We start from the raw sequence: 26,449 nt of genomic DNA, 5'->3' as shown, positions 1-26,449 counted from the left end.
GTTAATTTGAGCCGGATCCTGCCAGAACAAAATCCGGCACTTCTGAATTTTAGCCTACCTGTGTTCCGGTACTTATTTTGGCACATTGGGTACATCTTGTATTTATATATATATATATATATATATATATATATATATATATATATATATATATATATATATATATATTGATATATATTGATATATATATATATATATTGATATATATATATATATATATATATATATATATATATATTGATATATATATATATATATTGATATATATATATATACATACATACACACACAAATATATAAACATATAAAAGTTTAAAATAATAATGTGCATATATTAATTTACAGAACAAATCCTATGAATTTCATGTCGTTTATTAAGATTTAACGTCATTTGAAAGAGTAGGAGATCTGTTGATGCGCTGATGCCAACAAACCACGCCCCTGATACCGAAAAAACTAACAACAAAATAAGACATGAAATTCGCCGCATCTGAAGAGCAAGAAGAGAGATAAAAACAGTTACTATTCCAGCGCCAACATGTCAAAAAAACGCCACAAGCGGCGACGAGGGCAGCTGCAGCGGTCATGTTAACGATCAACATCGGCGGCAGCAGGAGGCTAGCGCCGCCACAGCTGGCCAGGTTCACCTTCACCTAGCCAGGTTCACTTACAGTTAGCCAAGCCAGGGCAGGAGGCTAGCGCCGCCACAGCTAGCCAGGTTCACCTACAGCGAGCCAAGCCAGGGCAGGAGGCTAGCGCCGCCACAGCTAGCCAGGTTCACCTACAGCTAGTCGAGCCGGGGCAGGAGGCTAGCGCCGCCACAGCTAGCCTGGTTCACCTACAGCTAGCCGAGCCGGGCAGGAGGCTAGCGCCGCCACAGCTAGCCAAGCCGGGTCTAACGTGATGTGGGGTGTTTTGGACAACTAAATGGTGAGCACACTGTCTATTAATTGGCCGCCGTGCCAGTCTTTAAATACCGTAATAATAATGGAATATTTGTGTGATTTATTGTGAGTTCTTTTTTGTTTGTTTTACAAGTTAAACCTGTTGAGAAATGAATTGCTGACTGTAGACTGTAAGTCCCACCTGTGGTGATGTGGGCATTTGCCTGTGCTGCTCAGAGTAGCCTAAAATAACTAAATTATCGTCATAACTTTTATATTATTTGAAATTGAGGCTTGTAAGTCCCACAGCATGGCAAGTGGGCATTTGTATGTTGTTTTCAGCATGTTTTCTGTATACCTTCCGGGACAAATTAAGTACCGCCTACGAATGAAGGCATTGTCATCCTGTTTCTCCACCGGTGTATTCCGTGTCCTTTCACTTTCCTCATTTTCTACAAAAAGGATTCAGTTAATGGGATTATCTGCATTTATCCACCCTTTGATTTGTCCTTTGTTTCTATCAACCACTGACTCTTAGTGGGAATACTGAATAAGTTATCAAGGGAAACCAGACCACTGACTAGGGATATACTAGCTTCTGTTTTTCAAGAAAATTTTTAGCAAAATTTAAAAATGTCATAACAGAAGAAATGCAAATTAGATGGATTCCCATCGGAGTGAATAAGCTAAGTGACGCAATGCATATTTTCATCAGTAGATGGCAGTACAGGGAACATTTCGGTACTCATGACAGGAACAAACTCGAGAGGTCTTGCTGAATGACGTTCAGTTGGGCAAGTTGTAGTTGCATCCTATCTGGAGACAAAGACATAATTTTGGAATATCCAGAAAGACACTGGTAGCAGAAATAGTTTGTCACAAAACTAATTTGGTTTGCCAGCTCTTATTTTGCATATTTCAGGTGTTACAGAGCCTGAGGTAGAAACCTGCAGCAGGTGAAAAAAGTCCAACGGGCAGAAACACTACATTTCTGTGCTGGTTTGTTGTCACTGCAAATGAGCCAAAGTGTCTAAAAATCTCAAAACCTAAAGTGGCGCAGTGAAGAGGTGGAACTGCTATGTGCAAAGAGACGCTAAGCGCTGCTTCTTCAAATATCTGTGTGGCAGCGAGTGCAGCATAATGAGTCCCAGAGCTGGAGCTGCAGTCGCAGGATGTTTACAGTCATGTTAAAGGTTGGAGGCCTCAGCAGTTTTCAGCTCTCTCTGGAGAAAAAACAGATAAACAGAATAACAAAAAAATTACTTACAGGGTGCTGGACCTATCAGCTAATGACAACGGCACAACATGGTGTCCACAACAAATCAAGCCAGCACCTGTCTGAGAAGAGCTGAGTGCAGGGCAAACATTAAAGGTCCAGCGTGTGGAATTTAGGATTGTTTATTGTCAGAAATGGAATTTTCATAAAATTTAAAAAAAAAAATTGTGTTGTGTATTTTGATATTCAGAATAAGCCCTTTATATCTACATCAGAAGCAGATCTTTGTCCATGGAGGCCATTTTGGGTGGAGCAGGGTTTGCTCCGCCTACTTCTCGACTATGCCACGGTGCTGATGCAACCTGTGGATGTCAGTTCAATGCGTTCACCTTCCTAGCATTGCAGAACCGCTGCAGCCCTTCATGGAAACGGTTTTTCCTAATGTCAGTGGCCCTTTTCAGTAGGGTAACGTGCCCTGCAACACCTCCAAAAACGCTTCAGGAAATGTCTGAGGGGCGGCATGGTGGTGCAGTGGTTAGCACTGTCGCGGTTTGAGTCCTGGCTCAGGCACAGGATCTTTCTGTGTGGAGTCTGCATGTTCTCCCCGTGCCTGCGTGGGTTCTCTCTGGGTACTTCGGCTTCCTCCCACAGTCCAAAGACATTGAAATGGGGACTAGGCTAACCCTTAACAGGATAAGTGGAAGAAAATGGATGGATGGAATTGTATGAGGAACACAACAAGTTCAAGATGATGACTCTGACAAAATTCCCAAGATCTCAATCTGATGGAGCGTCTGTGGGATATGGTGGAGTAGATCCATGGATGCCCCACCTCACAATTCACAGGACTTCCAAGAATGTGCTGCTCACGGCCAGAAACCAGAGTCAAGGCCTCAATTGGTCAAAGCTGCTTTGGCGTCAAAGGGGCACCTCCATAACATTGGACAGTGGTTGTAATGCTATAGCTGACTGCGGAGGGAACTGGTGTATCATGAGATGATACACCAGTTCCCTCCGCAGGTGTCACTCGGATTTCCAGATTCGACAGAAATTCCATAAAGGGACATTTTTGAGTTACTGACTAGGGGTTTACAAGGTAGCCGTCCATACTGTGGCTCTTACCTTCAGATTTGGGTCAGCAGGTCTTCTATTCAGAGAAGCAGGTGCAGCAGCAGCTACGTTGCTCAGCATTGCTCTACTTAGGACGGAGTCAGCATAAGAAAACATGCTTAACACGTACAGAGAAGCCTTCAGCGTGTGAACTAGTCACGAAAACGCTGCTGCTGAGTCACAAAGTCTAGCAAGGAAGTTTCACGGTTTAAAACTATAACTTTTTTTTATCCCACTGGCTGGTCCTTTTTTTAAACATTTTCAAAAGGGATAAAAACATCACATCGGCTGGTCCAGACAATTCACCAGAGTAATCCAACTTGGTAAACAAATTGCCCTGCTCCATCAGCATGTTGTTAAGGAGTCATTCGAGCTATCTGCAGAAAAACACACTTGAGATCATTTGTCACTGAAAGCCTTTGGGCCAAGAGAATCCAAATAGTTGATTGTGTCTCTTCATGAGGAGAAAACCTCTCTGCTCCTCGGGGCATTTAACAGCTTCAATAAGCCCATAATGCAGTTCATTAACCACATGTCCAGTACTGTTGAAACACCCGCCAGTGTTTGATTTCATATGTTCACTCCAATGCAGTCTTTTTATGTTCATGACTTCATCTGTTTCATTTCCCCACACAGCAACAATGAAAACATGTCATGAGAGTAAAAGACAAAAACAAGCGGTAAAAGCATTTCAATTTGCCCTAACCGAATGAGCTTTGGGGCTTCTTGGTATAAAATCTGTGGAAAAGATAAATATTTGAAAAGGTAGAGATTGAGGTCTTTTCATTATATTTTTACAGCAGCTATATTTTTACAGGAACTAGTGAAGGTTCTGCAGCTCACCTTGGTTTCATGCTTTTGATAGAGATTCAGCTCGTTGTTCAGAATCCGAAATACTTTACTGAACCCCAGGGGGATATCGCTGCGTTGCATGCGCTCTCCTTCAACTACAGAAAATAAAGAATAAAGATAAATAGTAAAATAGAAATGTTAGGTAGAAATGTAAAAAAAATACTAAAACTATAAATACTCCAAAAAAAAAAACCACCTCCCCTTAGCAATTTACTCATTAACATAGATGAACATGCAGAAACTGAAGGAGTTATTAAGGCAACAATATAGAAGCGAGTGGATAATCAATCACATTCAGGACAGAAGTATGGAATTGTGTATTGCTCCTAATCTTTTAGTACTGGTCATGACATATCTTGACTTCCACAAAAAAAAAAATTCCAATGCCAATTTATTCTTTCTATCAACCCTTAATGAGTTGTATTTTCCAAGTTTTACATCGCAAAAAAACCCCAAAACAAGCTGTTGTTGACGTAATACATCAATAAGATGTTTAGATGGCCGCTGCGCCTCCTGCTATTAAGTACAAAATGTAAAATCAGTATAAGGTGCGAGAACAGAGAGGATGAAGAAAGCGGGAGCTTGAGTTTATGAATAAACTAAAGTCTGGCTAGTACCAGACATGTTTGAGGACACACGAAAGGATGAGAGGCGCAACAAAGGTGACTGAACTGATAAATCAACATGTAGTCACAGGGGTGACCGCAGGTGAAAGAGATAATTGGTAGGTAGAGACACAGGTAGGGGGACGGTTAATGAGACTGATTCACAGGAGCGGAGGGTGAAGAGCTGGCAAAGCTTTGGAGAAAAAAAAAAAACCTAAGGATGATGAAGAGGAAGAAGAGAGGCAACCAAAATACACGACACAACATGCTGGACCAAGATACAGGTGTAGGAGCACAGGTGGGCAAGGCGGTGAGCGGGTGAGAAACAGCAGCAGCAGGTCTACGGCTCAGTTCCAGACGCAGGCGATCACGCTACAAAGAATAGGGAGCGCAAGGACACAGGAAATTAATTTTTCATGATTTTTTGATGAGACAGATTTCGAAAACAGGGTTCTGGCAACATAAAGGAATGCACACACAAAAAGACACATTAAAGGAGCAATAACAAAAAGCTAACAGTACTGGGTGCTAATGGGATTTAAGTATCCTGACCTACTGTAGGAGGAGCTGGACATACTGGGGGCTCATCCTCACATGACCTGCACACCAGCCATACTTGGCCAGCACTGATGAGTAGTTCAAGCACACGGAGATCCAGTCAGAGGAAGAAAAAGATCAAAATCAAAGGTTTTCCCATGATTGTCCCCTGAATGCTACAAAGTCGCTCTGCTGAAGGATCACGGACTCATCTTTGCTGGTTCTGCCATACTTGCAAATGGCAGCATCCATGTAGGTGGTTACTACCTTGAGTTCTCAGCCTGCCCTGCTTTGGCTCCTAAATTAAGCAGGAACTAACAAAATAGGGTTTGACCAACAAAAGAGGGGAATATGCAGTATAAAATATGCACCGAGGTTAAATAAATAGGAAATACACAAGTGTTTGCAATCTGGAGAGAAAGGCACATCACAAGTTTTTCAAACTTTCATCATTTACCTCACTGAACACTTCATCTTTTCCAATTCCAATTTTTTTCCAACATCTTAAGGTCAAACAAGGAAAAGGGCCTTCTCCCCTTTGCTCCTTCTTTTCTTGAGGGATATTAAAGAAACCTGGGCCGTTGACCTGAAGTCATCTACATCAGCAGAGTTCTGGGAGGATGTGCGGGTGTCCTGGGTTCATTGCTGCTCTATTAATTCATGGTACAGGTTAATCCAGGACAAGGAGACCGAGACGACTGGACTAAATAGTGTTCGTTGTGGATTTTGACTGAGATAAAAATGGAGCCATGCTTAAGCCATCTCTTCTTCCCATTTTTGTATGTCCTTCATTTCCACTATGTGTAACAGACCATCACACATCAGTAGATTTCTTGGTTATTGGCTCACCGGTGAAAACAAAATATTGTTTGAGACTGTTGGATTCAAAGCAGTGAACGGGACGGTGCCAATCAAGCTGTCCTCAGACAAACTCTCACTACTTTGTAGTTTGGACATGCAAAACATGATGTTCCAATGACTGGATTCCCGGCACAGGTTTTAGATTTCTGAAATAATTTTGAATAATTATTATAACCAAGACATCAATTTTTTGGAGGTAAACCCTGGCTACAATGTTTTTATAACCCAACCAAATGTTTTTGGGGGCCAAACCAGACCTCAACCTTTCATTTTGGAAGAACCGTTTCCTTGAATTGACATGGGTGTAGCTGCAAATTCATCTTTTGAAGAAAACATGTATGTCCACAATTGATGCTTGAGGGGAGCCTTCAGCACTATAAGCCTCTTTCTGACCAAAAGGTTCTGGGACTTCTGCCAGAGTTTTTCATTGCTGTTTCTAATTGCAGCGAGATGTCATCTTCAGCATAAACAGTTAGCAAAGCCTGTCTCTCATCATCGGCTCATTGGTCAGAGAGTTTCTCAGACCTAGTCATCGTCCCTGAAACCTAAAAAATTCCCAAGGTGGGACATTACGGGTGTAAATTAAAGACCCCCGTACTAAATTTAGACCATAGTTCATGCAGAAGGAGTTCCTGGGGAACTTTGGTTGAAAAAGGGACTGTAATTTGAAATGCACACTATTGACAAAGTTGTCATTTGACAAGTTGGAAATGAGAATTTACCCATCCTCAACCACTTATCCAAAGTCAGGTGGTGGAACTAGCAGCTCCAGCCGGGAACACACCATTCCATTTCCCGAGTAACATTGACAAGATCTGACAGGGGGATCCTGAGGCATTCCCATGCTAGTGTGAAGTCCCTAAATCTGGTCCCTGATCTGCCGCGAATCCTTCTCCCAGGGACGTACCTGGAACACTTTTCTAGGGGGGCGCCCAAGGGGCATCCTGACTAGAAAGCTGGACTACCCTAAGTAACTGCTTTTGATTCAGAGGAGCAGCAGCTTGACTCGGAGTCCCTCTTGGAGGACTGAACCTCTCATCTTATCCCTAAGGGAGACACCAGCCACCCTCCTGAGGGAACCCATTTTGGCTGCTTGTATGTAAGATCTTGTTCTTTCGGTCATGACCCATAATTCATGACTACAAGAGAGAGTAGGAGTGGAGACTGACCAGGAGACCAGGGGCTTTGCCTTCTGGATTAGCTCTCTTACAGGATGGTAGAAAGAACCAAAAACTGCTCCTGCAGCTCTGATCCTCTGGTCCATAGCCGGCTCCATAGCCCAATTATTGAACTCCTTCACTTGGTTTTAAGACTCTTTCCATTCTTGAAGTGAGAATATTTTAAATAGCCTACGTGTGTGTGTGTGTGTGTGTGTGTGTGTGTGTATATGTATATATATATATCTATCTATATCTATCTATATATCTATATATCTATATATCTATATATATATATATATATATATATAAAAACAAAGTACTTTAGGTAGTCTGAACCTACCCCTCTGCATCCCATCATTCGCTGCCATGGCTGTGTTGAAAAACTGGTCCTTTCTCCATCAGAAAATCAATCAGATTCGCCTTAAAGATTGCTGGCCACCGTGTTGGTTTGCTGCTCATAATGGTGTTTGCTTTGCTGAGAGTGTGGTCACATTAAAGGGTGCCCTTCGACTGAAAACTCACAGAATTTAATTTACTAACCTTTGAGCATCAGGCGGCTAGATAAAGGCCGTCCATTTGTATTCTCTTCTTGACATTTGAAGCATTTTCTGTCAAGGACAACTTAATTTGATAAAGACAAGTTGAAAACATTTTGCATTTTCATCCAAACCCTGGCAATGCTGCTAATAGAAAACTACTCCTGTTTCCAAATGGATCCAAGTAATTGGAAAACTAACAAACCAAGGTAATAAATCAGAATTTTAGATATCCCATGGTAAACAATTCAATTCAGTGTTCCATTTGAACAGTTTTTCAGTGGTCGTGATAATGTACATCTTCACTCATTGCCGACGTAGCAACTTGAAGGACTGCTAATTAAATTCCTTGATTTGATGTCATTTATGATCAGGGTTTTTCAGCCCTGCCTGATTGCAGTGCCAGCCTTTGGCAGACATAATGTCAATATCAACCCGGTTAGCTGTGTTTTCTTTGGTTACCATGCCAATTTACGATAGACTTTCATCAGTTATTGGCAAGGAGGCCGGGGTAATATTTGATGTGGAGGAAAAAATAAAAGAGGTCATTTGCCGATTCAAGAAAGTTCTCATTAGCAGAATCCTCCAATATTTTGCAAGTGATGGACAAGGAGCATGTTTCATGATAAATATCATAACATTTAACTGAAAGTAGTTGGACTTCAGCAGATTTTAAAGAGATAAACATGATGTTGCATTATATTAAATAATAGAGAAGCGGAATGCTTTCATATTAGTTGTTTGTATCTGCTGTTGTGCGGTGTCCCTCAATTGAGAAAAAAAATTGAATTGAATTTCCTTCAGGTTTGCAGAGTCACTTTATCTTTCCGCAAATACAAAGGTATAATAACAGACAATATCTTTGCGGTTTGTATGTAATCATAATAACAGGATATGACAAAAGGTGTTTCTCTTTTCTCTCCGTATATCACCACAGTAATGAATGCTGGCTCTGAGAAGGGTAAGTGTTAAGATTACAAGCCAGTACACATGCAGGTACCACCAACTACACCTTTCGCATCAGGACGATGTTGTTGGACTAAACCAAATTTCGCGGTCAATGGTAAATGACATGTCGGTCAACCACTTTCAAGGGACCCCTGGGTTGATTTAATGAGTTAATATCCTCGAGTTATCCCAACTGGGACTGTGGATGTTTGTCAACCAAGAGCATAAACCCTGGACGTGTTGAACTTTCTTCCTCGTACAGGACTCCAGTCACCAAATTTGACCATCAGGACATCCACTGACAACAAACACTGATATTTTTCTGTTTTTATGTCCAAAGTTGATTTCAACTCAACTCATTTAATGGCCCAACCTGACGTGACAAAAAGTTTGTTTCGAAGAACCACCAATAATTGTTCCTAAAAGGCCCGATGCTCGAAAAAAATTGCTTTGCATGTGACTCCATCTATCAAGGGTTAATGTCAACGATTGCTAAAGCGACATGCAATCAGTAGAAGAAAGAAAAATCCTTCAGTGGTGTTCTTCACCCTTCTTTCAAAGAAGAAATGCTCTCTAGTTTTGATGTATCTGACACTATAAAATCCGCTAATCTCTTTAGGAGCCACCGTCTTTGTTTTGAACCACTCATCCCACTGTATTTGCACCTAAACCATGACCGCATCTCCTTAACAGATGCTGATTGGTCAACATCAGCTTTGGTTTGGACGTAAATTTACAAGCTGGCAAGATGATTTCTCACATGATCTTATGAGGAAGTCATCTCAAGCTCTTAGCAAAAAAACGAATGCGTTGCTGTTTAATTGACATAGCAGTTGGGTATTGGGCATAACTGGGGGTAATCTCACAAAATGGAGTCCAAAATACCAAACATTATCAATGTTTACGGATAAAACCTTCAACCCAGAACTTATAAGTTCTGCAGTAACTTTTTCTGGCCTCAGAACTGCCACATGCACCTCTTACGTCCACCAGTCCTGTGCTTGATTTTTAAAAAAAATCTGTCCCCCTGCTCTCCTTTTGGTGTCGTCTATCTGATAAGTTTATGTGCCTGGTGATCCCAACAGAAGCAATGCTGTTACAGGTCCAAAGCAAAAGTCAGCTTTTTAGTACTGGCAGGGAGACTTCGGGGAGTCTTGGAGGTAAGACATCAAACACAATCCAAGCAACTTTCATGACAGCTCTGATCAATAGTGACTCTTGATTGGATGAATTCATACCCCCCCCCCCCCCAAAAGAAACTGCTCCAAAAGTCCAAAAGCCTTTTGAAAACACATTTCATGCATTGATATTCGCTGACATCACCTCTAGCCTTTTATAAAATCATGAAAGCAACTCCATAGCCGCACAGCAGCTCTGGTGGAAACCATGCTAAGTTGTAGGTTAAACAAAAACATGCTCGTCATCTTGATTAATCTTATCATATAGAATAGGAAGGATGCTTCGACTTTTACACTTCGCTGTTTGTAAAAGTCCTGTAAATCATCTTTCCCTCGATCTACTGTGGCCACAGGCCATTATTACAGAGTGACAAGCAGTCAGTATGTGCTATTTCAGAATTTCACTTTCTCCGTCATTATTGTGACAGCTGTCCAGAGTTGCCCAATCATGTTAACCGTCTCGTGTGAGATTGTCAGAAAGGCCGTCGGCGTCATCGCTAACACCTGTGTTTAATGAATCCGTGGCTTTGTAAGCAGTTGGACTAAATAAGTGTCACTGCCGTCACACACCTCAGGTTTTTTTGAGTGAGTGACTGAGTGAGTGAGTTAGTTAGGTTCATTTCATTTCATGCAGTTCTTGCTTATCCGCGTACTGCTGAAATTATTGCTGTCAATGTTACACAAGGACACTCCAGTTTAACAAAAGATTGCACTTCCTCCTCATAGTGGTTTGGTGCACCACCAGTCACTGCTGAGCCACCACAAACCGTAGCTTCAACTCAAAACAAAGGCTCTGTCAGACATCCCCTCATCGATCTACACAGTAATATTCTTCTAAGCAAAAAGCACATTTTCCACTATGTTACTGTGCGGCTGAATCTTGCAAGTCATTGCGGCTGCCATGTTGGTACAGGACTGCCACGTCTCCAAATAATAAAGACCAGGGGTGCCCAAACCTTGGACCGAAGTCTGCATCTTCAAGTTTCCTTACTTCACTCATGCCAAATGGAGGTGCTGTTCATGTGTCTGATCACCTAATGATATAAAAAACAATTGAAAATGAGTCATCTTACATATTTAAGTAATTTTTATACCATAATAAAGAGAACTGCCAACAGCATGTACTTTTACGATGACTTTTTGTCCTTGTACATCTGGTGGGCAAAGTCAAACATTATGGGGGGCTAAATTCAGCCCATGGGCCCCACTTTGGACAAACCTGCTACAGACCTGCCTGATTCAACCGCGGTCACTCTGCTGATTTTCAAACTGATAGGTTTGTTAAATTCCACATGTCTATTCATGACAGTAGAAACTTTCTTTATTGAATAAAGTATATTTAAATAATTTTGAAGATTGATTTAGCCCACATAGTCAGGTTCCAAGTACAGGTTATTATTATCGTTGTAAAAACAGGTCAGCAATAAAAATGAAGTGTGTTTCAGGCAGGCTTTACTGGTTGACAGTACAAATATAAAAGCAACTGGACTGGTACACTTACACTTACAGAACAATGGCTAAAACAATGAAATAACTTCCCTCTAGTTGAATAAAGTGCTACCATTTTGGAATGTTTATTTTCTGTCTTGCGGGTAGAGAGTTACCAAGGCTGTCATCTATTCAGAAGCAAAAAAGATTCCCAATAAAAAGAAACAGCGAGCTCGGTGTTACCATCCCATCTGGACCATAATGATATTCAGTTTTGGCCTTTTGTTCCTTGTTTGCAACCAGAAAACAAGTAATTGTCAAGTGTGATGCTCTCCTGCAGATATTATTTTGGGTAGGGATCCTTTTATGCTCCATTAAGGAAGAACATAATCCTCTATGTTCCCAGCGAACAAAGGAATAACTCACACTGTGTATGAACACGCTTTTTTCATTTGTGAGAACATGGTTACAGGAGGTTTAATTAGGTCTGGAAACCAAATAGCTCTCAGATTGTTGTTGCAAGGGAGGATTCGATGTAATGCTACACTTTGATTCCATATGAGGTCTGATCAGACAGGCTTAGAAAACCTGGAGGTTTGTCATTGAACATTTTCTACATTAAGTGGCACAGCTCGTGAATTGGCACGCGTAAATATAGATGATTATTCCTTAATAACATAGGTCAAATGTTAATAGCATTGCCTTTTTTAATCAGCTTTGTAATAAACTTGTCTGCATATTGAACACGAGTGAGAATCTCCTCTCCTGCGACTTGCTTCGCTAATATCACACTGTGTTTCCTGTTTAAGCATTAACATCCGACTGATTCGAGCTCTCTCCTGTATATAACATGAGAGATTTGTTTGTCTGTTCTGAAATTGCTCCTGAACGTAAAGACCCCAGGAAAGGGTTTTTTTGGCACGGTTGCTACATTGTTGTAAATTGAAGCAGTAACAATAAAATGCCTGAGTAATTTGATTGTCCCCGTGTAGACTAGCACGGACCTGGATACCATTGTTGGTTTTGACTTTTTTTGTGAAGAAGTCACACAAGCATGGCACTCAATTGAAAAACTAAGTAAAATCAGTTACTTGAAGAACTGATGAGAATCGTACCTTGTTAAGAGCTGGAACCAGTGATCGGATTGATCACTGTTCTTGAATGAAATATCAATAACCTCAGGATAAGTCAATCAAGTGATTAAGTTAAGAATGGCCATCTAATAAAAGGTGGATAACCCCCCAGACACCACAGTTAAGAATCCACGAACCACCATTTCCCACCACATAGGCTAACTATGGCCCCTGGGCTGGAACTATCCCATGGGTTAACTCAATTTAGCATCCACTGACTCCAAAGGAAAGCACAACAAGTCAATGAAAGGCAACATTACGTTCATGAATCTATGCAAATGAATATAAGTTCGTACTGGTCTTAACTTTGATTCCAACACGGTGCTGTCTGCATGTATGTTGGGCGAAAGGCTTCAAGTTGATTCCTGCTCACACCGGGCTAATAACGTTAGCCGTTGTGATAGCACAATCAGGCAGCCTGCCTCAAAAAAATAATTTGACTTGGGTTTTTAACCTTTTCCAACATCACCATATTTTGACACAAGCCAAAAGCAGCATGGTTGATGTGCCAATGAAGAAATGTGGTGCTCAAAGAAAATCAAGAGGTACTTTTTTGACTAATCATTCTAACGGTGCCAAAATCTTGCCATTGCAGGAAAAACATGTAGATGTTTTAGTTCCTGGCTCAAGTGATTTTGACTTTCTGAATGTCACTTTTGGGGTTTTTGATGCATTTAATGTTTATTATGAAATGATTTCCTCTTGTGTCCATTTACTTCCACACCAGGTTACTTCCTGCCCAAATGTGTAGCACCTGCATTTGATAACGTCACCTGTTTATCACTCACTTCCCGCCCTATTGTATATTTAGTCTCGTCTTTCGGCTGTGTTTTCTCGCCTGGTCTGCATGTCCCCCGTGAGTGCACTCCTGCTGCACTAGTTAGTCGTCCCTTAATTATTGTTAAAATTCCTTGCTTGCTTGCATTTATTCTTCATCTGCATACTGTTCCACTGGCCTTTGCCGCATCACCCTAAATGTGAAAAGAACAAACACAAACTCTGAGTCTGAGGGCAGCCTCCACCATCAGCGTACAGTAAGACGTGGCGAAATTAGATTACGATCAAAAAGCACATTTTACAATCCCCCCCCCATGACATTTTGGAATTAAAACCGTAAATAAAAGCCACAAGCTCTTGATAGAAAATATCAATGGTTTCTTTAAGCTCGCCTGTATTTTCACGTAGGACCCAAGGTCCATTGCTTATTCAGCAAGCACTTGCAATGCAGCTGGGAGGAGGAGGAGGAGGAGGATCCTAACTCACTCCAAGTCAATATAATGTCCAGTAGGGCTTGCTAAAACGACCCATTAACCCTCCCCTCAACAACTGATGGCTGCTGTTAAATCACTCACAGTGATGCATTTTGCAGATGTAATTATGTTCCTCAAATAAAATAATTTACTCACCACATTCCTGGCAGAGAATCTGTAATTACTGTTGACCCCAGGTCTTCTGATGTTTTTAATAAGGCTGCGATACCGAACTGCTTGAGTTGTAATTAAAAGATGACCAGGAATTAAGTGCCAGCACAATATAATAAAGAGAGCAGCATTGGCAGGACTGTCAAACACAGAAATAAATAAATGAGGATGCAAGATTCTTCATTTGCAATGTAGATTAATTTTTGGAAGCAAAACAATAGGATTATTGAAATGAAAATTTGACCCACTAAATAAAAGATGATAAGCTCAGGAAATAATGGCAAGTAAAAAAAAAGAAAAGAAAAGAAGGCCAAACATTTCAAAGATGAGTGTTCATGTTGGTGTGCTTTAAAGAGGAGCCAGGATGCAGTGCAAATAGGGTAATCCCTGGGAGCCTTGCATTTTAATGGTGCCATGCATTTGCGTGGCGTACGGTTGCTATTTTTCTCACTCGAATTGGTGGATTGCAGATTGTGTTGCAGCCTGCTTTCCTTCCCAAAGTAAAGCAGCATCAGGGACAGGGGCACATGGGAGTAAAGTGTGCTATTTAAGGTGCTCCTGCCAAAGGGATCGGCCCCAGAGTGATTCATGCTCCGTGTGAGGTTTGGAACTGAGGCTGTCGTCCAGGTGAACAGAGCAGGAACCCTAGTGGGAGCTCACAAGTGTCTCCAAGCAATTAAACAGAGCTCTAGTCATTCTACCTGGCCTTTTTACTTTAAATAAACTCAGGTACACCTCACATAGGCTCATATCAGTGTTGTCCTAATGGGCCACCACAGGTAATGAGGTATATTTGAAACGCAGACTTGACTTGAGAACCTAAGTTTCATGTTGTAATCGACTTACTTGTAGCTGTTCTTCTTTTACTTTAACTCAAAGTTGGGTGGGTATATTCTGATTGCTCAAAGTGGTAATGGCTATATGATGATCCCCGCATTTATTGGTTGGTGCCCTTTAATCTGTACTTTCACATTGCACTCATCTGTCAACTGGCAAGTAATACATGTATACGACATGTGGTTCAAACTTTATACATGAGGCAATACTTAAAATTTATTTATTTATTTATTTTACATATATCCAAAAATGAATAATTTATATAGGATTCGTTGAAATGGATACACCGTGAAAGTGAACAGTGACTGGCAGCAGTTACAGGGGTAAAAATGTCTCCCCAAAACTAAATTACATGCATCACAAAGTGGGCAGAGAGACCCCCTCCACCATGGTCGGGAGACATTTATTTTCATGAAAAAACATTCATAAACCATTGTATGATTATTGTACCCGAGTCCAACTGCAGTTCAAAGTTGCGCAGTGATGCTAACTGCTTAGTTTCTACGCAATGAGAAACCCCCCTTGAATGCAGACGTATTACTCAAAGACCACAAATGCTACCGCCTCAATTGTTACACTGTGAGAGACGGGGGACTCGGTTGAGTGCAGTGATATAAATTATTTGTATATGGTATTAAAAATATATGAAATACACTCACAATGTTGGTCTCACTCAACGTTGGAGTCTATGGGGCAGTTTGAGGTTATTGCTGTGAGGATCATGCGAGTCAAATGGGAGTCTTTTTTGGTTAAAAGTTCCCTCGTGTGAAAACGCAAACCTTTTCTCTCTTTAAATGTGAATATTCTGCCAATTATGGGTCCTGTACTCCAACGTCCATGTAAGAAACGCTCGGACTTCCACCTGATTCAGAGCTCGTAAAAAAGAAAAACGCCATGTTTCAAACTCGCTTTGTCGTGAAAACTAGCCTGATAGTTTTAACCTGGCAACAGAAAAAACAAACAAGCGGTGAATCAACCTCCTGGCCGGAGGTAATCAACTTCTTCTTTTTTTTTGACTGAGTATTTGATCTGTGAGGTACTTAAAGATTTGTTGGTGCAGAACCATGACAGGCTGTGTAATGGAAACACCTGGCAGCCCTGTTGTGAAGGGGTTTATGTCCATTTCAAAAGCGAGATCCTGTGACAGACTCGATTAAATATTTAAAACGGTTGCTAATGTAACTGGATAGTGTTGCTGTGTTATCGGGATACAGTTCCTTTTTATAAAGAGGCTGTGTGGACAGGGGCTGTTAATTTTCTCCTGCCACATCTTGACACTTGTGTATATTTGATTATCTTAATAAAACCTTTATTGTTTTAGCAATTAATCATCTCAATCATCTGCATGACCCTGCATTGAATTTTCTAAACTATCCAGAATGTATCATGACATTTTTAAGCATTTCTGTATTTGAGTGGGTTCTTGTGTATTCGATCTTACTTAAAGTCGTACGTTCTCCGCCTGTGACAGTACCAGAAGCAGTGCAGACTGCTTCTCCATGTGTGAGCGGTTAGAATTTAATATACCTGGTTGACTGATGTTTCCTAAAGCAACAGTATTCATTTCTGGAACAATTACAATGCCACTAAAACCCAATCTGTTTTAATCTGCTAATGCTGTTAATGCATTCCGAGTTTGTTCTGCCGATTTGACCTTCTACACTTAAAATAACAGGAAAATACATTTAAAAAACAACAACCCTCACAAACATACTGATCCCATTGTTCAGAATCTAATTTGGTCTTAATGTTTCATGTCAGGCTAAAAACTTGCATTTTAGGATCAGCGATTCTTTTTGAACTCTGGGGGGAAACTTCCAAAAAGAAGTGAACAGAAATAAAGATAGACACTTTCAGCAACTGCTACATGACACACACACATTCTGGTGTCAGGTTTAGAATTCATACTAATAATGATTGTGTATAGAATAAAATCTTGTATGAATCTCTACATTCTTCGGTTTTATCTTCCACAGTTTTACCTTGAAACTGTAGGCACTCTCACACTGACCAGCTAAGTCGCCATCTTTTTTGCAGCTCAGTCCAAGGTTTTAGGTAGAGTGCGGCAAAGTGAGGGTCAATTTTGGCCCAGCACTATTCCTCCTGCGAGGGTGCACTTATTACTGCCTCCACTGCTATGTGAATCCAAGCCGTCCATGTGCCGCTTGGTGGGAGTTGGTTGGAGGCGTTGATGATGTCGCAAACCTAAAGCTTGCTGGCTCTGCCGCATCAAACACCTCCGGGAATGAAGACACCGCCGCTGCTGGCAGCCAGAGCGGCGAACTGCTGTTTTGAAACTTACAGACTGTCATGGGGCTAAATATTCTTCAGACGCATTGTCATGTCAGCAAGATGAGCACCTGGGGAGCCGCTGAGATCAGATAGCTGCTAACCATCACATAACCACCTCACGGGACTGTGAAGGATGGCTTGTATGAAAAGGTCGTGGAGGAGCTATCGCCGGATGAAGAAACAGGTCACCAGCTAGTTGAAAAACTTAAAAAAAAAAAAAGTACCACCAAGTCTGTGACCACAACAGCAGCGGCGGCAGAGTAAGGTTGGACTTGGATACTATGAGGTTTGCCGGACTGTCACGGGGCTTAATATACTATACTATATTCTCCCGACGTCACTGTTAATGTGCAAATTGGTGCTGCACGTCCCGTCACATGTTTACGCCCACCTGTGGCGGCCCTTTTGTTAAGAGGAATATTACGGCTCACAAGACTGCAAATACCCGCCTCTACTGGGCCACAAATTTGCCGCATTCTGTGTCCAAAAAGGGCTTGTGTCCGTCACAAGTCTTCCTGTCAGGTCCAAACCTGATATAAAGCAGTAACTTGTCATGAGACTGCCTGAACGGAGTCAGAGTCCCGACCAACAGCAACCGCGAGACTGAGACCTTTCACCGGGGTTCTTGAGACCGGTCTCTGGCCATCAAGGTGCCGGTGCAAGAATTGTGAGTTCTACATTTTCCTGTATGTGAAGATGTTGCTGCATTTACTGATTCTGATACGGCTGACATGACGTATTGATGATGCATCAGACTTATTGATCCGCTGTGCGGCAGATTATCATCAAAGACGAGAAGAAAGGTCTTGACTTTTGCTTGAGTCCGGTGACCTTATTTACGGAGGAATGAGGAGATAAACTTGAAGGGGTAATGGGAACGTCCTCTCGGGGAGGAGCTGGCTAGGAACCCGAACCACCTCCCCACTTTGGATTAATATTGCATGGCCGGGGTCTCTCTCTCGCTCTCTCTCTCTCTCTCGATTGCCTTAGATGCTCTTTCGCTTCCTTTGAAAGAAGAATTTAAGCAAATAAAAGCAAGATGTGGATGAAAACACAGCCATTGCAAAAACATCTGTGACAAAAAAAAAGAAGCTTTGAGACGATTCCAATGACAAAGACAATAAAAATCTGTTTTCCTTGTGAATCAGTTAGACTCCACGGAGAGAAGAGCTACGCCAGTTTATGTGTCAGCATGTGCAGATTTATAATACTTGGAAAAAGAACAAATGCAGGTTCGGTATTTTGTGTTCTTATGTTGATGCTTTTTCCGCATAAGAAGATTTCAACAGACTAGTTTCCTTTTCCTTCCGGCTGCCCCGGTGAAGGGTCACCGCAGCAGATCAACCCACAGCATCCTCTGTCTCTGCACGTCCTCCTTCACCACATCCACCCACTTCCTCTCTGACCTTCATCTCTCGCCTGGCAGCTTCGTCTTCATCATCCCTCTCCCAACGCGCCCTCCTCCTCCTCCTCATCTCTCTTTTTAACGCGTGCCCTGACTGGCTCAATTTCACCTCTCTCCAAAACTCTCCCTTTTATAATCTCATTCCTAATCCACCTCTGCTCCCCGCCCCCTCAAAAAAAACCAACAAAAAAAACAACAACAACCCTTAAACGAAGTGGTTTGTCTAAAATCTGATGCAGCACTTTAAACACCAGCATCCCGGTATCCGCTCCCAGGAACTAATTTCACCTTAATTTTGTGTCAAGCTAAACGAACACTCTAAATGCATTTGCACAGACTCTCATGTAATAAGGCAGTTCCAAGCACAAAACTGCCCCTCTTAATTTTCAGAGGTGTTTAATTGGCGTTTTAATGGTGTCAGTGAAATGTGTCCCTGTATAATGAATCATGTCATAAAATAAGAGCATTGTCTTTTACCCTGCAAAGACACCGCCTCTATTTTGGCTTGTCACGCGTCCTCCTGATAAACATCTGGGACGTAAAAGTGCGAGTGCCTCTTGCCGTGAAGCTACAGACGGATGAAGTGTGAGTTATTTCCTGAATTTGAAGATTATTTTACTGCATCAAAATGATTAATACATTTGATGTCAGCCGTATCGTAAGAATTACACAGCAAGAATATTCACGATGCGTCAGCCTCACCGATCAATTATATAACAGATTATCAACAAAGAGGAGAAGAAAAGGGAGAACAACAACTTTCTAAGAAGGGTGAGATTTTATTTATGGAGTACGGAGGAGATAAACTTGGTTCAGCTTCCAGGCCAGAGTCTCCCTGGGGGGCCAAGTTTCCATTACCTCTCCAGCTCCACTGATTGGATTAATATTGCATGTGTCCGCATGCACCGTGATTCTATCTGGAGGGGGGAAAAAAAACAGAAAAAACCTCCTTGATTGGTTTTCATGTCCTTCAAAAGGAAAAAGTTAATGAAAGTAAGACATTGATGAAAACATCAGAGACAAAAAGCTTTCAAAAGTCGTCCTGTTATCTTGAAGTCGACTAAGGTACTTGAGGTGTCAGGTACTTGATATTTCTTAGTTTACTGCACAAGTAGCGCTTCAAATAAAACACGCCCCCTTTTATATAGCGCAACTGCAATAATGTGACTGGAAAAATATCCATATCACCCTGACTACTACCCGAAATGAACCATAAAGGTGTTTCCAGGGCAGGAAAGATGATCATTACTACTAGTGCTCATACAACTACTACTACTACTACTACTACTACTACTACTACTACACTGACAGCAGGGACAAGGGCTGTTGTCACTGCAGTACATTTTCACATCAATAACATTTTCACCATCACATCTCAAAGGTGGAACGGTGGTTTTGTGCATCTACTTGATGTCACATCCTGTCTGCTCAGCACACTGAGTTCACACTAATGTATTATTTTTCATATACCAAAATTTTAAAAAATTCCTTTCTTGCAAAACTCTTGATCTGGTTATAAATCTTTACAAATATATACATTTGTACTTGTTAGAGGGGAGACTGAAGTGTCTTGTTGTTCTTTTTACTATTGTGATGCTTTAAGCTAAATTTCAGGTATAGCCATCATTAGCAAACATGGAAATTTAATAATTATAATAATAATAAAAATGCTGATAGTGATGGTAATAATACATTTTTAATAATCAAGCTCATATCCAGGAACTCAAAAAAAAGTAAACGCATTAAAATGTGGTGTGTGTGTGTGTTTGTGTGTACCGTCACTTCTCAGCTGAGGTTAAATTTATTCTGACTTCCTTCACAAACATTGACAGAAAAGCATAAAAATTCAACAGCCATCCAAACAATATGATGCAAGATGTGTTTCACTTGAGTGATAAATGCCGGTCTGGAGTCTCAGCCTGTGATGGTGCTGGCTGTGAGACAGGAAGTAGATCAGACGCCACGCGGTGTGCTTTTCCTTTTCTGTGACACCTCCGACCTCCTCCTTCTGACCTCCTGGGTTTACGACCCTCCCAGCCACGCCCGCTTCTTTGCTGAGGATGGCAAGAGGCGGGCAGCACTTGCAGACCCATTTGTCATGTTTTTTTCTCTGTACGTGCTGCTGCAGGTCCTGATGAATGAGAGGAGCCGTAAGGACACCTTTTACCCTTCACACACAGTAACCGTGTGGTTAAAACACACGGCGGTGACTCAGGATGGAGCTCACTACACCGGCTGAGCACCTAATTATCCCAATCAGGGATGATGAGAAACATTTGGTCAGAACAGGTGAAGCTCGGTAGAAAAGTAATGGATTTCTCACTGTTGCAAAATTTAGCAAATGTTTGTTTTCCAAGCTTGCCGTTCCTCTGCAGAGTGATTGATTGCGTCGATAGCAAAAGCGGCATTAGCTCAGACTTCCAAAAGCAAACTTGTTTCATGAAGCCTCTAATAACAGTTTGATAGAGAGCCTGTCTGTTGCAGGTAAACAAATCAATGAATATGAGACAATCAATAAGGTAGTAAAACTGCACACCAGTGCCAGTGGCTGGATGACTGCCCTCTTCTGGCTGGACGAGGCAACTACGCTCCTTCTAAGCTCCTTCTCCCTGGGTTCCTTTCAGACAATGGCAAGAATCCAGGAGCAAGCTAAGCAATGCAATGCTGTTTTTATTTAACTGAAAAATGAGCTAAAATAATATTCCTCTGCGCACACGCACTTAAAAGTAAGAATACACTGCAGCTTTACAAAGGTAGAGTTCATTAATCACTCGCCCCATGACGCATCACTGCTAGTAAAGGGATACGATTCCTGTGAGAACCTGTTGCCTTTATAAAATGTTTGCACGGGTCTTGCCTAAATTAACAAAATAAAGTAACAAGGTGACATCGATGATGCAGACGTTAGAGGATTGCCTAAAGTTCCCATTTGATTCCATGAGCTTAAAGACGGGAAGGTCTTTCACTGATGCAATTCTGTGTCTAAAAAAAAAAAAATGCTAGAAAAATCGCGTAGATAATTCAGTCATAAAGGGAGGAGCCCGGAAGTACGAGGGCATCTCTTTCGAGAAAAGCTAGGATAGAAACAAGAAAGATGGAAAAAAAATTAACTTCCCCTATTGCCTGATAAAGAAATATCCACTAGGAGCGTGTGGATGAAACTCACACCTCCATCTCTAGTCCAACTTCAACAAGAGATACATCTTTTATTTCAACGTGGTTTGACCAAAACAAGATAGTATTTCACCAACGGCGCACTGGCACGGGCATTAGTATGGATCTGTCAAAACTCCTATTTAACTGTTAGTCTAATCAAACCCAGGAGGAGTCTGCTTTGCTTCTCCGCCTCGCCTGAGTAAACACTTGGCAGCTCATCTTGTAAAGGTTGACGTCAATGTCAGAAGTGAGATCCTGTGACAGATGTGATTAAATATTTAAAACTGTTGATAGTGCAACTGGAGAGTGTTCCCGTGCTACAGGGGATGCCGCCACTTTAAAGAGACTGTTTGGACCAGGGTTGCTAATATTGCATCTTCACGCCCACAGGATGTCTCGTGTGTATTTAATTTTCAGCTGCCAGTCAAAATTACACCAAAAAAAATCTGCAGTTTTCCTTCGAGTGATTTTTTTTTTTTTTTTTTTTGGAGCATCACAACAGAAGTGTAATCCTTAATGCGCAGCCAAATGGCAGTTATTCATCTGTCTGTATCGCTCTACAAACACGTCTGCCTTGAGTTCTACTAATTAACCAGAATGCATTATGAAATTTTTTGGGTATCAGTCAGCTTTGACAGTTTGAATGAGTCCTAAATGTTTTCTGAGCCTGTGCCAGAATAAATCCTTTTGACTGGTTTTCAAATGCTGATTCATTCCCCAAAGCAGGTTTCCTAGGTAGCTGAGAGATTGTTGATTGCTTTTAATGTTAGAAGGGCATGTTTGGCTGAGGAATACGGTTTGAAAAGCTTCTATTATACAAATTTATCAAAAAAACAAAAACCTAATGCGTCACTAGCCCATCTGCACTTCTGTCAATATCAAGCATCTGTTTTCACTGTACAATTAAGCTAAATACTATATTTTCCTAAGGAAAGTAAAAGCCAAACTAGTGAGTGAAATCTGGCAATGCAATGTTCTGGGTTCTGGGTTTGTTTTGCTGCCCGGTAAACTTTCTAAGCTCCAAATCATTTCACACTTACTGCACACTCTGCCGTACAGAGACAGTTAATTGGGAAGATAAAGCAAAAGAAATATATCAAGTTGAAGCTAGCGGGTGGAATTGCTTTTGCGAAAACTAAATCTACTTATTGTTTTCTGTTATCTGAAATTGGAAAAAATAATGATTTTTGAGCCCTCACTTAATTATATATGAGCGGCAGGGGCAAAGAACTACGGTAGCAGAGTGGAAACTTCATTTAATCATCAGCATCTTGGGGTTTTTGTAATATTAATTGTAAAATACTTTGCTCATCAAAACAGCGTTAATTATTTCTATCTACGTGGCCAAAGGCAGAGTAGGAACGCATTTTTAGGATCCAGGGTGTCATGGAGCTCATCGGTGACCACCCGCCTTTGAAGCGGAAGTGCCTCCCCCCCCAGTTCCTTCATTGATATTTCAGCAGTTTTACAACAGGAACCAGGACAGACAGTGAGCAGAAGAAATATGACTATGAAATATTTAGTTTGGCAAAAAACAAAACAAAACAAAACAGAAAACTGGAGAATAGAGCAAAGGTCCAAGACTGTGTGTATAAGGAACTACTCACCCCATGATGCAATGCACACCATACTCCCAACCCAACACTGTTTTGTGACCAATTTGCCTTTTTGTTGTTGTTGTTGTAGCTTCTTACCTTGGACTGATGTCATAAAACATGTAATAAACAAATATTTCCCATTTCCCATCAGACAGGGAAATCATGTTTCTAGCCAGATTCCTCTAAAACAATGGCAGGAACCCCAAAACCAAATCCAAAATGGCCGCCGATGACTGGTGGTTGAGGCCTCTACAGGGGCTGATACCTTTGTTTCCCAATCTGCTCGCTCGCGGCGAGACGACTTGGGACGGTTACGAGATTTTGGCCGAAAATAAACTTCATGGAGAACATGAACGGCATTTTCAATTCCAGAGACCACAGTGGTCACAGTCGAGCCAGCTAGCTAGTTAGCCACTGACTAGCTAGCAGCAACGTACTCTCAAAAATGCAAGTCGTCTTGTCTCGCGCGGTAAAATATTGCTGTTTTTGTTAAATAGTTGTAAATTGCTGTCCAACAGAGGCCTTTGTGGTGCCAGTGTTCATCTGAGTTCTCATGTCGACACTTTTTCAGGGGTGTCAGATCAGCGCTAATCTCCCCACAATTTGCTGCGATAAAAGTTTTGTTGGTAAAAAATGTGAGACACTGACAGCTTTAGCACCTCAACATACTGGTGTCAGCCCCCAGAAACTAATTTCATTTAACTTTTCATGTCAAGTTAAACTAACACTCCAGATGCATTTTCAGGGACTGTAATTTGACATTTATAATTTAAAGAGATTAGGCAGCTTTCAGTAGCAATAAATACACAACTGGATCTTTTCATTTAGCTGCTTTATTTCCATTTTAATCACAAGTCAATGAAATGTAGCGCTATAGAATGAATCATAATGGAATGAGTTTGTTATAAATCTCTGCGCGTCAAGTGCTTTGGGATCATTGCTGACAGTCATCCGAAGATTTAAATGGCCATAAAGAAACATTCTTTCTTTATTTTTCTGCTATGCATCAGTTTTCCTGCCAAATAAACATGTCTTCATGAGACAAAATACGAGTGCCACTCGTCTTTATGTTGCACATTTCCTTGTACTCCAAGATTCAAGTAGACGCATTCGTTTGTCAACACATTATTTCTTTTTCAGCTTACGAATATACAGCACAAGTTGCTGGGTTGGTGCGGAAATGATCGCACAAAGATGTGTATCCTTGACCCAGATGCCTTCCCCCAACTAGACCCACCACGACAAAGGGGGCTTATAGTTCCAGTTTACAATTAACTACACAAATCATTGTGTAATGTTACTAGGGAACAAGTGATGAATGAACAAGGGACACAATAATGAGTCATTAATATATTCTACCCTAATAACTCAGAATGGATCCCACGTATGGCTGTAGATCATTTTTGGTTGGTTGAGACGCTTCAGATAATTGATTCGGACGAGGCTGCGCTCGCTCATCCTAGATGCTTGCTATTCATTTTCATGAGGTCTTTGTTGCTGATGAAAAACCGAGCCTCCTTTTTAAATCATTCTTGAAAAGCTTTCAAATTTCTCCTCTGAGAAATACTGTAACACAAAGGGGAAAAAAAAAAACATGTGGCATATGGAGTATTTGGAAGTACCTTGATATTTTGCTGCAGTCAAGTATCTTCAAGATAGAAAACCTAGCAATCGCAAGAACTCATTCATTTGCCAGCCTGAACTTGATGTTGCATCGTGGTCTGGCATATTTTCTTTGTATGTTTTTTTTTCTTCTTTTCTGCGACCTTTGCAGTTTGTAATGTAAGCTTAAAAAGGTGCTATAAATAAAATTGAACTCACTCGAAGTTACAAGGCAACAACACAACTTTTCAGACTAGATTTGGGTGAAAAACTGGTTTAGTACTTCAGGTGTTGCAACAGTTCTGAACACGGAGCTCCAAACTTGTGAGCCTGACACGTTTCAGCCTGCACGGTATTAAAAGATAAGTACGTGCATATTTCACTGACAAACAAAGCATCCTCCCTTCTCACTCCAGTTTAGATTTATCTAAAGTGTGAAGAATTCTTCCAGCACAGGAATGATTTCCGGGTTTTTGTTTTGGAACTTGTGAAAAGGTTTCAGCCCATGTTCAAGAGATCGAAGGAGATCTTTTACTGAGCGTCACTCAAGTGATTCAGGCTGTGGCTGCTGGAGTGATCCATGTCTAGAGAGAGAGAGAGAGAGAGAGAGAGAGTGTGTGCGTGTGTGTGTGTGTGTGTGAGAGTGTGAGTGTGAGTGGAGGAACTGCCTGAGGTTGAATCGACTGTACCATAGGAACTCGCTCAGAGGCCACAGCGCTTACGCTGAAATTTTGATTAACCCTCTTTAGGTCATGCTTGGTAATCCTGCACTTCAACCATGTGGACGTGACTGGATGTTGCGACTGAGCTTGATCTCACCATAGTAGACCAGCCATTGATTATCCTAACCGGGTTGATTTTTTTTAGTGTGTGGAACAAACAGCATTTGAGAGAATTCTCCAGAGCTAACAACACATTTCGACAGAGCAGAAAAGAGCATAGAAATACCGTATCCTGGTTATATGCTTGCACAAAGTCTGCACTTGACCTTTTAACCCTTTCATCCTTGAGTCCTTGTGGACTTTCATGGCAAATGTGAAGTTAATCTCTTGAGGCGTTCCTGAGCTGTTAGCTGGAATGGGAAGGATAACAAGTAAATGTGAGCCTGACCTTTGACCAGGAAAGTCCCTTTAGTAGATACGACCAGTTCAACCTCGAGGAAAATTTGTGCCAAATTTGATTTGATTCCATCAAGGTGTTGGGGGACTTTGAATCCATTAGACTTCATCCTTTTGTCCCAGTGGAGTGGACCGAAATGTTGAGGAAACTTCCCCCCAAATGTTCCTTTAACCACACTTGCCTGGTGACAGACATCTCGGGACCCTGAAGTGATTTAAACTGAATTACAGCAAAGTTAGAAAATCCACTTCCTCTCCACCTCCTGGAAATCCTTCCTCCAGCTGTGTTCTTGTCCGTGCTGGTGTTTCGGTGTGAAAAGCCCAGCTTCTGCTCCAGTCTCAAGTCGGCCCTGCATTCAGAGGAGCACAGCACGAATACGCAGATGTACTCTTGCAAAAATTCCTGTATCTTTGGCCTTTAGCCAGCTGGTAGTTTATGTTACGTCAGTTTAGGATTAAAGTGTGTAGATGGCCGTTGTTAAATAGGAAAAGTAAAACCTCTCAACGCAGACTTTGACGCGCCTAAGAACACACTTGTGTTGACACTGACAGCAAGAATGCTGACGCTCTCT

General features: G+C 41.4%; 1 protein-coding gene and 1 long non-coding RNA gene across 2 annotated transcripts in view; one reads left to right on the top strand and one right to left on the bottom strand.

The window, feature by feature from the left end:
• Positions 1–339: 339 nt before the first annotated feature.
• Positions 340–26,449, bottom strand: LOC147241437 (uncharacterized). Its single transcript, XR_015111031.1, has 4 exons — positions 25,870–26,449; positions 4,054–4,157; positions 3,223–3,295; positions 340–2,107 (listed from the first exon to the last, which is right to left on the bottom strand). It is a non-coding gene; the product is annotated as an uncharacterized LOC147241437 (long non-coding RNA).
• Positions 436–26,449, top strand: part of cdh19 (cadherin 19, type 2) — a 111,969-nt gene continuing 85,955 nt past the window's right edge. The window contains exon 1 of the mRNA XM_086192031.1: positions 436–930. The gene's annotated coding sequence lies outside the window, so the exon portion shown is untranslated. The remainder of the gene's footprint in view (positions 931–26,449) is intronic.

The sequence above is a fragment of the Aulostomus chinensis genome, chromosome 21, assembly GCF_037954235.1.
Source record: "Aulostomus chinensis isolate RoL2024-O1b breed Wild chromosome 21, RoL_Achi_v1.0, whole genome shotgun sequence".
Classification (NCBI taxonomy): domain Eukaryota; kingdom Metazoa; phylum Chordata; class Actinopteri; order Syngnathiformes; family Aulostomidae; genus Aulostomus; species Aulostomus chinensis.
The sequence above is the reverse complement of the archived record's forward strand: the minus strand, read 5'-3'. Positions and strand labels throughout refer to the sequence as shown.